Here is a 10,411-nt window from a genome sequence, read left to right as displayed (position 1 = left end):
TACATGGAAAATATTGTTTTGAACAATATTTAAAATGTATGACATCGGAGGCACTTAGGAGTTAGCAAGAAGTAGACCTGCTCATTTAATATAAAACATTTTTCAACTGAAGAATTCCTTTTAAAAAATTTCATATGTGATTTTATACTCAATCAATAAAGGTTTTGAGAATAGGTCTCTCTTTTTTTTTTCCATTGTGGAGGGGACAGAATCTCACTCTGTTGCCCAAGCTGGAGTGCAGTGGCACGATCTGGGCTCACTGCAACCTCTGCCTCATGGGTTCAAGCAATTCTCCTGCCTCGGCCTCCCAAGTAGCTGGAATTACAGGTCCCTACGACCATGCCCAGCTAATTTTTGTATTTTTAGTGGAGACGGTTTTGTCATATTGGCCAGGCTGGTCTCAAACTCCTGATTTCAGGTGATCCACCCACCTTGGCCTCCTAAAGTGCTGGCATTACAGGCATGAGCTGCCACCCCTGGCCTGAGAATTCCTCTCTTTAATTGGAGCTCAGGTGAAGCCTTCAGAGCTCTTGATTATTCAGCTCTGTTTTTTACTTCACCATTTCTATCTCAAAGACGACTTTCTGGGATGTTAGTGCCTCTTGGAACAGTATTATCCTTAACTCCTTTCATTATTTTACAGAAGTAGAAATGGAAAACCAAAGGTTTTCTTTTCTTGTTAAATGTTAATTACTACAAGCTGTTCTTAATCTGATTTTGGCTTTCCCTATTCTCTACTTCCGGTGTGGTTTCTTTTATATCAAAATGTTTAAGGAGGCTGGATGCAGTTGCTCACGCCTGTAATCCCAGCACTTAGGCCAGCCAAGGTGGTGGAACTCGAGGTCAGGAGATGGAGACGATCCTGGCTAACACGGTGAAACCCCGTCTCTACTAAAAATACAAAAAGTTAGCTGGGTGAGGTGGCGGGCGCCTGCAGTCCCAGCTACTCGGGAGGCTGAGGCAGGAGGATGGCGGGAACCCGGGAGGTGGAGCTTGCCGTGAGCCGAGATTGTGCCACTGCACTCCAGCTTGGGGGACAGAGCAAGACTCTGTCTCTAAAAAAAAAAGGGGGGGGGAAAAGTTTGAGGAATTTCTGACTGACTTTTATTGTCCAGTTTGGGGACTTTAGAGAAGCAGAGAAGCTATTGTGTCAAATATTGCTTAAATTTACAAACTTTACAATTTTGCTTCTAATTCCTCAAAGAGATAGTATCAATTTGCCATTTAGGAGGCCGAATTTTTTTTTAATGCTATCTCCTTTGTGTATACTTTGACCAAAACCAAAACCAGTATCCTGTTTCGATGGAAAATTAGTAATGATGGCTCCCCCACACTCTTGTGTACAGGAAGATCATGCATAATCATCATCATCATCATCATTGTTGTCACTGTGGTGGTAACCTAAGCTGAAGTCCCATGCGACTCAGAATCTGTACAGAGTCACAGTCAAAGACGCACTGTCCATCAAGCAAAAGTGATTAAAAGGAAATGCCAATATTTATTTGCATTTCTTGAAGATCATTAAACGGTTTTCAACATTAACCCACAGCAACATAGATCTCAACACATCTCAAAAGTCTTTTCTTCTCCTAAAATATGCAATACGTTATTGCTCTGATGTCTCTCAGACAACTGCTTCTCACTCTCCCTGAGGTTTTTGCAGGGTTTGTCTATTTCTTTTTTATTTCTCTCTGGCATTGTTACTCTCCACCCAATGGCCCCCACCACTATTCTGAATCTGTATCACAAAAGCTTGAGAATGGAGTAAGCAATGCTAGAATTCTTTAAAGGGTAAGTTAAAGAACTGTCATGAACAGAAAGCAAAGTGAAAGAAAGAAAAGAAAAAAGAAAAATCCCTTTTCCTTTAAAGGATTGGGAAGGAGAAACATGGGAAAACTCATTCAAGAATGTATTTGCCCTTATCATTTAAGTAGTTCAACACACATTAGTTCATTCAATCTTCATGGCAATTTTATGAAGCAAATAATGTCATAATTATTCTTTTGTTGTCAGGGTAACTAGGACTTGGAGAGACAAAACAAAGTACTCAGGTCAACTAGCTGGTTAGTGAAAAATATAGAAGCTCTGTTTTTGGGCACCTTGCTATGCAGTTGTCTGAAGTTTCCAGATTTCATAAAATTTGATGTTATTTTCCAGTTAATATTTTTTTCTTATGATTAATTTTCCTTCTCCAAATCCAAGTCCTTAGAAGCAGACCTCTGTTTAAAATGAATTTTTATCAGATTACTGATATTTATACATTAACCATTCCAATGAGTCCTTAATTTTGGAACCTGGCTTCTATAAAAAAAATTGCTTTAGCTATTCCAAAAATTTTAAATACATTTTTACAGATTGGTACAACTGATTCTTCATGCAGCCATTAGAATATTTAAACCGATTCTGGTAAATTAAGTGGTATGGGTTTCTTTTAGCATGTAAGATTAATATGGAGAGATTCTAAAGGATCTGCACACCAGCATGAGGGTATGTGCTCATGCTTCGGTCATTCTCATGTTAATATTGGAGTGTTGAGAAATAAAGGCAAGGCTTGGGGAGGATACAGAAAGATACTATCTTGCCATAGTATGAGATAAGAAAATTTATAATTTTCTAAAAGCAGGAAATTACAGCCATAACCTCTGACATGGAGGAGAAAGGAATGTAATCATTGTGGACATGTCAGTACCATCAAAAGGTTCTTAGGGTAGGCACTACTATATTAATTGTGTAAAACGCATGATGCATTGCTGTAGTTCAATGCATAATGCATTGCTGTATTTCAACATGTGGTCTATTCTTTGGTTTGTGAATTAGAGAAATTCTGTGCAGGTATGAATGAAAGTGTACAGGGTATGACAAGAAATTGATGTTTACTTCTCTCTGTGTCTCTCAGGACCCTGGTATGCATGATGAAATCTGCTTTGAGGAATGTAAGCATAGCAAACACTCACTATCACAATCAATTATTTATCCAAATTTATAATGAAAGTGAGATTAAACACTTCCATGAATGTGGGCAGACAAACTGGAAAATAATTTTTGAAAGGGGAAGTTCTATGATATCTTTACATCTAGGAAGGCACAGTGTCTTCAGCAGAGCTTTTGCTAGTTGCTGTTTCTGCAATCAGTCTCTGTGTTCTGAATGCAATGAGGATGCTCTGTGCTCTGCACAATAACTACTGGCTGATCAGTACCTTTCTATATTTACAGGTCAGAAGGATAAAGACCATGTGTACTTCTGAAGCTTGGTGCATGATATTCTTGGCAACCCCTTACCTAATTCTTTACAGTTGACTTTTTAATCTGTGAAGGAAATTGGAAAAGCAGCTAATATCTAGCTGCCTAGTATGTCTGGATACTGGGTGGTGCTTTATGTGCACAATCTCATTTATTTCCCTAAGGACATGTGAAGTAGGTGTTACTATACCCACTTCCCAGATGAGGAAACAAAGGAGTCACATATCTCCTCCAGCCTCATACAGATAGTTATAAGGCAGATAGGGAATTTGAATTCAGATTTACCTGATTTCTCAGCTTCTGCTAAACTAAACTGTGAAATTCCAAAGATCAGTTCTTCATATACATCCTAGGATGCCTTTCATCTGTTAAGTATCAAATATTTCTTAAACATTTGTGGCATATCTGTAGGGGAAATGATTGAGTTTGCCAAATATTAAAATGTGTTATTGTAATCAAACTTTGTTTCTATTTACACAGTGTCTTAATTTGATCAGTTAGTTTTAAGTAAGAGAAGAACAAAACCTAATTGTTTTTCTCCTTTTCTTTTCAACTCTCACAAAATAACAGAGTAAGCATACAATAAAAAGTAACATGGAGAAAATGAAAAGAAGCTAATATCAGCTGCAGTTTTCATTGTGGGGATGGGGAGTGTCTACAAAATGTATATTTATTTATTCATTATTATAGATTCAGGGGGTCCATGTACAGATATGTTATATGAGTATATTGTGTAATGCTGGGTTTGGGCTTCTAGTGAACCCATTACTCAAGTAGTGAACATAGTACCCAATAGATAATTCTTCAACCCTTGCCTCCATTACTTCCTCCCTGCTTTTGATGTCCCCAGCTTCTATTGTTTCCACTTTTATGTGCTTGTGTACCATTGTTTACCTTCCACTTTTAAATGAGAACATGTGGTATTTGCAGTTTCTGTGCTACTTAATTTAGGATAATGGCCTCTAACTATGTTGCTGCAAAGGAAATGACTCATTCTTTTTTATGGCTGCATAGTATTCCATAGTATTCCATTATATATATATATATATATATATATATAGACACTACATTTTCTTTACCCCGTTTACCATGACACCTATGTTGATTCCATGACTTGGAGCATGTGTCTTTCTGTTTTAATTTGTTTACTTATAATTTTTGTGGTACCTAGCAGGTATATACATTTATGGGGTACATGAGATATTTTGGTGCAGGCGTGAAATGTGTAGTAGTCACATCATGGAAAATTGGGTATCCAGCCTCCCAAGCACTTAGTCTGTGTGTGACAAACAATCCAATTATACTTCTTTAGTTATTTTGAAATGTCAAATTAATAGTTATCTTGTTTTGCTATCAAATACTAGGTCTTAGTCATTGTTTCTAACTACTTTTTTTTGGTATCCATTAACCGTGCTCAACTATCCCACCCTCCCCCCCCCAACTACCCTTCCTTGCCTCTGGTAACCCCATCCTTTTATTCTCTATCTCTATAAGTTCAATTGTTTTGAATTTTAAATCCCACAAATCAGTGAGAACATGTGATGTTCACTTTCTCTGCTTGGCTTATTTCACTTAACATAATGATCTTCAGTTCCATCCGTGTTGCTGCAAATGACGGGATCTAATTCTTTTTTATTGCTGACTAGTACTCCACTGTGTATATGTACAAAAAGATGTTTTATTCATTCATTCATCTGTTGCTGGGTACTTAGATTGCTTCAAAATCTTGGCTATTGTGAACAGTGTAGAAACAAAGATGAAAATACAGGTATCTCTTTAATATACTGATTCCCTTTCTTTTGGGAAGCAGTGGGATAGCTGCATTCTTTGGTAGCTTGGTCTTTAGTTTTTTGAGGAACTTCCAAACTGTCCTCCATAGCGGCTGTACTAATTTACATTCCCATCAACATTGTACAAGGGTTCACTTTTCTCCACATCCTTGCCCCCATTCGTCTTTTGGATATAAGTTATTTTAACTGGGGTGAGTTGATATCTCCTTGTAGTTTTGATTTGCATTTCTCTGATGATCAGTGATGGTAAGCACCTTTCCGTATGTCTGTTTGTCATTTGTGTGTCTTCTTTTGAGAAATCTCTATTCAAATCTTTTGTCCATTTTTCAATTGGATTATTAGTTTCTTTTTTCCTATAGAATTGGTGGAGCTCCTTATATATTCTGATTATTAATCCCTTGTCAGATGGGTAGTTTGCAAATAATTTCTCCCCTTCTGTGAGTTGTCTCTTCACTTTGTCTATGTGTCTGTTTTTATGTCAGTACAATGCTGTTTTGATTACTACAGTTCTGTAGTAAAATTTGAAGTCAGGTAATATGATTCCTCCAATTTTGTTCTTTTATCTTGAGATGGGGTTTGGCTATTCTGGGTCTTTTGTGATTCCATGTAAATTTCAGGATTGTTTTTCTGTTTCTTGGAAGAATGTCTTTTGTATTTTAGTATGAATTACATTGAATCTGCAGACTGCTTTGAATAGTGTGAGCATTTTAACAGTATTGATTCTTCCAATCCGTGAACATGAAATATCTTTCCAGTTTTGGGTCTTGTTCAATTTCTTTCATCAGTGATTTATTGCTTTCATTGTAGAGATCTTTCACTTCTTTGGTTAATTCCTAGGTACTTAATTTTATGTGTGCTGTTTTAATTGGGATCACTTTTTAATTTCTTTTTTTTAGATTGTTCACTGTTGGCATACAGAAATGCTACTCAATTTTGTATGTTGAATTTGTATCCTACAACTTTACTGAATTTGTTCATTCATTCTAGTAGATTTTTGATGGAGTCTTTAGATTTTTCTAAATATCTGATCACATCACCTGCAAACAATAATAATTTGACCTTTTCCTTTCCAATTTGAATGCACTTTATTTCCTTCTCTTGTCTGATTACTCTAAGTAGGACTTCCAGTACTATGTTATATAACAGTAGTGAAAGTGGCTATCTTTGTCATGTTTCAGATCTTAGAGGAAAGACTTTCAGTTATTCCCCATTCTGTATGATTCTAGCTGTGGGTCTGTAGAATAAAAGTTATATAGCTTTTATTATGTTGAGGTATGTTCTTTCTATCCCCAGTTTCTTTAGTGTTTTTATTATGAAGGAATGTTGAACTTCATCAAATGCCTTTTGGCATCAATTGAAATGATCATGGGGTTTTGGTTCTTCATTCTTTTGATATGATGTATTACATTGTTTAGTTTGCATATGTTGAACCATCCTTGCATTCCAGGGATAAATCTCACTTGGTCATGATGAATGATCTTTTTTAAAAAGTCTTTTTAATATGTTGTTGAATTTGGTTTGCTAGTATTTTATGAGGATTTTTGCATCAATGTTCGTTAGAGATGTTGGCCCATATTTTTCTTTTCTTGATAAGTCTTTGGTTTTGGTATCAAGGTCATAGTGGCATTGTAGAATGAGTTTGGAAGTAGTCCCTCCTCTTCTATTTTTTGGGAGCAATTTGAGTGGGATTGGTATTAGTTCTTTAAACTTTTAGTAGAGTTCAGCAGTGAAAACACTGGGGTTTGGGGCTTTTTTTTTTTTTTAAACTGGGAGACTTTTTGTTAAGGCTTTGATCTCATTACTTGTCTTTGGTCTGTTCAGGTTTTGGATTTCTTCATGGTTCAATCTAGGTAAGTTGCATGTGTCTAGGAATTTACTCATTTTTTTCTAGATTTTCTAATTTATTGGCATATAATTGTTCATAGTAGCCACAAATGATCCTTTGAATTTCTGTGTTATTGGTTCTAATGTCTCTATTTTTATCTTTGATTTTATTTATTTGGGTCTTCTCTCTTTTTTTTTTTCTTAGTCTGGCTAGAGATTTGTCAATTTTGTTTATCTTTTCAAAAATTCACCTTTTTGTTTCATTGATATTTTGTCTTGTTTTCTTCATTTCAAACTCATATATTTCTGTTTTGATCATTACTATTTCTTTTCTTTTCCTAAAGTTTGAGTTGCTCTTGCTTTTCCAGTTCTTTAAGATGCATCCTTAGGTTATTTATTTGTTATTTTAATTTTTTTTGATGTGGGCACATCCAGCTATAAATTTCCCTCTTAGTACTGCTTTTGCTATAATTCAAAGGTTTTGATATGTTGTGTTTCCATTATTATTTGTTTCAAGAAAATGTTCAATTTCCTTCTTGATTTCTTCATTGACCCACTGATCAATTTAGGAGCATAGATTTTAATTTTCATGTGTTTGTATAGTTTCCAAAATTCTTGATTGATTTTTAGTTTTATTCCATTGTGATCAGGGAAATGCTTGATATTTCCATTTTTGGAATGTTTTAAGACTTTTTGTTTTACTTTGCAGACGTTGCTGCCACTGAGAGCCCTGTACCTCAGCCATGGTCAATCCCACCATGTTCTTTGAGATCGCCATCAACGGTAAGCTCTTGGGCTGTATCTCCTTTGAGCTGTTTGCAGACAAGTTTCCAAAGACAGCAGAAAGCTTTCATGCTCTGAGCACTGGAAAGAAAGGATTTGGTTATAAGGGTTCTTGCTTTCACAGAATTATTCCAGGGTTTATGTGTCAAGATGGTGACTTCACACACCATAATGGCACTGGTGGCAAGTCCATCTATGGAGAGAAATTTGGTGATGAAAACTTCATCCTAAAACACACAGGTCATGGCATCTTGTCCATGGCAAATGCTGAACCCAACACAAATGGTTCCCAGTATTTCATCTGCCCTGCCAAGACTGAGTGGTTTGGATGGCAAGCATGTGGTCTTTGGCAAGGTGAAAGAAGGCATGGATATTGTAGAGGCCAAGGAGCAATTTGGGTCAGCAATGGCTAGACCAGTAAGAAGATTACCATTGCTGACTGTGGATAATTCTAATAAGTTTGATTTGTGTTTTATCTTAACCATCAAACTATTCCTTCTGTAACTCAGGAGAGTACTCCTCCACCCCATTTGCTTACAGTATGCTATAATCTTTGTGCTCTCACTGCAGTTCCCTTTGGGGTTCATATTCCCTTCCATGCCTAGCTGGATTGCAGAGTTAAGTTTATGATTATGAAATAAAAACTAACAACAAAAAAAGACTTTTTTTACCTAACATATAATCTGTCCTTAAGAATGATCCGCGTGCTGAAGAATGATCTGTGTGCTGAGGAAAAGAATGTATATTTTGTAGCCACTGGATAAAATGTTCTGAAAATATCTGTTAGATAAATTTGGTCTATAGTGTAGAGTATGCCTGATGTTTCTTTGTTGATTTGCTGTCTCGGAGATCTATCCAAAGTTGGAAGTGGGGTGTTGAAGTCTCCAGCCATTATTGTATTGGGGTTTGTCTCTTTCTTTAGCTCTAATAATATTTGCTTTATATATCATGTGCTTTAATATTTGGTGCATATATATTTACAATCATTATGTCTGCTTGCTGAATTGACTCCTTTATTATTATAAAGTGACCTCCTTGTTGCTTACAGTTTTTGTCTTGAAATCTATTTTGTCTGAAATAAGGATAGCTACTTCTGCTCTTTTTTGGTTTCCATTGGCATAGAATATGTTTTTATTTCTTTTTTCAGTCTATGTGTGTCTGTATAAGTGAACTATATTTCTTATTGGCAACAGATCATTGAATCTTATTTTTTAAAATCCATTCAGTCACTCTATATCTTTTGATTGGAGAGTTTAGTGCATTTACAGTCAATATTATTGACTACTAGGGACTTATTTCTACTAGTTTAAAATTTATTTTCTGGTTCTTTTGTGGTCTTATCTTCTTTCTTTCCTTCCTTCTTGTCTTTTTTAGTGAAGATGATGTTCTCTGGTAGTATGCTTTAATTTCTTGATTTTTAGTTTTTGCGTATCCATTGTATGTTTTTAGATTTGAGATTATGATGAGCCTTGCAAATACTATCTTATAACTTACTATTTTAAACTGATGACAATACAGATTGTGTATACAAACGAATATGCAGAAAGAAAACTGGAAAAACTGTACACTTTAACTTGATCCCCCACTTTTTAACTTTTTGTTGTTTCTCTTTATGTCTGATGGTACTGTCTACATCTTGAAAAGTCATTAGAGTCATTATTTTTGATTGGTTTATCATTTAGTCTTTCTAGTTAACAACGGTAATTAACACTACCAATGGTAATGGTGGTTGTTACTTTTACTTCATTCTTTTTAATGATTTTAATCTCTTTGTTAAATGTATCTGTTAGAATTAATGTAATCACTAATTCTCTCATTAATTAATCATTTATTAATTAATCATTAATTCTGTGAATTGTGAATTTCTTCTCTGTGTTATCTTGAATTTTCTTGAGTTCCCTCCAAATAGCTATTTATTCAGTTTTCTCAAAATAGCTATTTTGGATTATCTGTCTGAAAGGTCATATATCTCTGATCCTCTGGGGTTGGTCCCTGGTGCCTTATTTAGTTCATTTGGTGAGATATTTTCCTGAATAGTGTTAATGCTTATAGATGTTCATCAGTGTCTGGACACTAAAGAGTTAGGTATTTACTATAGTTTTCACAGTCTGTGCTTGTTTGTACCTGTCCTTGGAAAGACTTTCCAGGTACTGAAAAGAACATAGGCCCCAAGCCGAATACTGCCGTAGTTCTTTTAGCCTGGGTGGTTTTGAATAAGATCTGGAAGAATTAGGCCGGGCGCGGTGGCTCAAGCCTGTAATCCCAGCACTTTGGGAGGCCAAGACGGGTGGATCACGAGGTCAGGAGATCAAGACCATCCTGGCTAACACGGTGAAACCCCGTCTCTACTAAAAAATACAAAAAACTAGCCGGGCGAGATGGCGGACGCCTGTAGTCCCAGCTACTCGGGAGGCTGAGGCAGGAGAATGGCGTGAACCCGGGAGGTGGAGCTTGCAGTGAGCCGAGATCGCGCCACTGCACTCCAGCCTGGGCGACAGAGCGAGACTCCGTCTCAAAAAAAAAAAAAAAAAAAAAAAAAAAGATCTGGAAGAATTATCTTGATTACCAGGCAGACTCTTGCTCTTTTCCCCTGGTTTCTCCCAAAGAAATGGAGGCTGTGTGTGTGTGTGTGTGTGTGTGTGTGTGTGTGTGCTGAGACACCTGGAGCTCAGGATGTGGTGATGCAAGCACCCCTGTGGCCTGCACCATGGGGACTGTGCAGGGTGAGACCTAAAGTCAGCACAGCACTGAGTCTTGCTTAAGGCCCTTCCCTT

General features: G+C 36.5%; 1 pseudogene; it reads left to right on the top strand.

The window, feature by feature from the left end:
* The first annotated feature begins 7,597 nt into the window (after positions 1–7,597).
* LOC105523075 lies at positions 7,598–8,086 on the top strand (annotated as a pseudogene).
* The last annotated feature ends 2,325 nt before the right edge of the window (positions 8,087–10,411 follow it).

This window comes from Colobus angolensis, unplaced genomic scaffold (assembly GCF_000951035.1).
Source record: "Colobus angolensis palliatus isolate OR3802 unplaced genomic scaffold, Cang.pa_1.0 Scaffold45, whole genome shotgun sequence".
Lineage (NCBI taxonomy): Eukaryota > Metazoa > Chordata > Mammalia > Primates > Cercopithecidae > Colobus > Colobus angolensis.
This window is presented reverse-complemented; position numbering and strand designations above follow the sequence as displayed.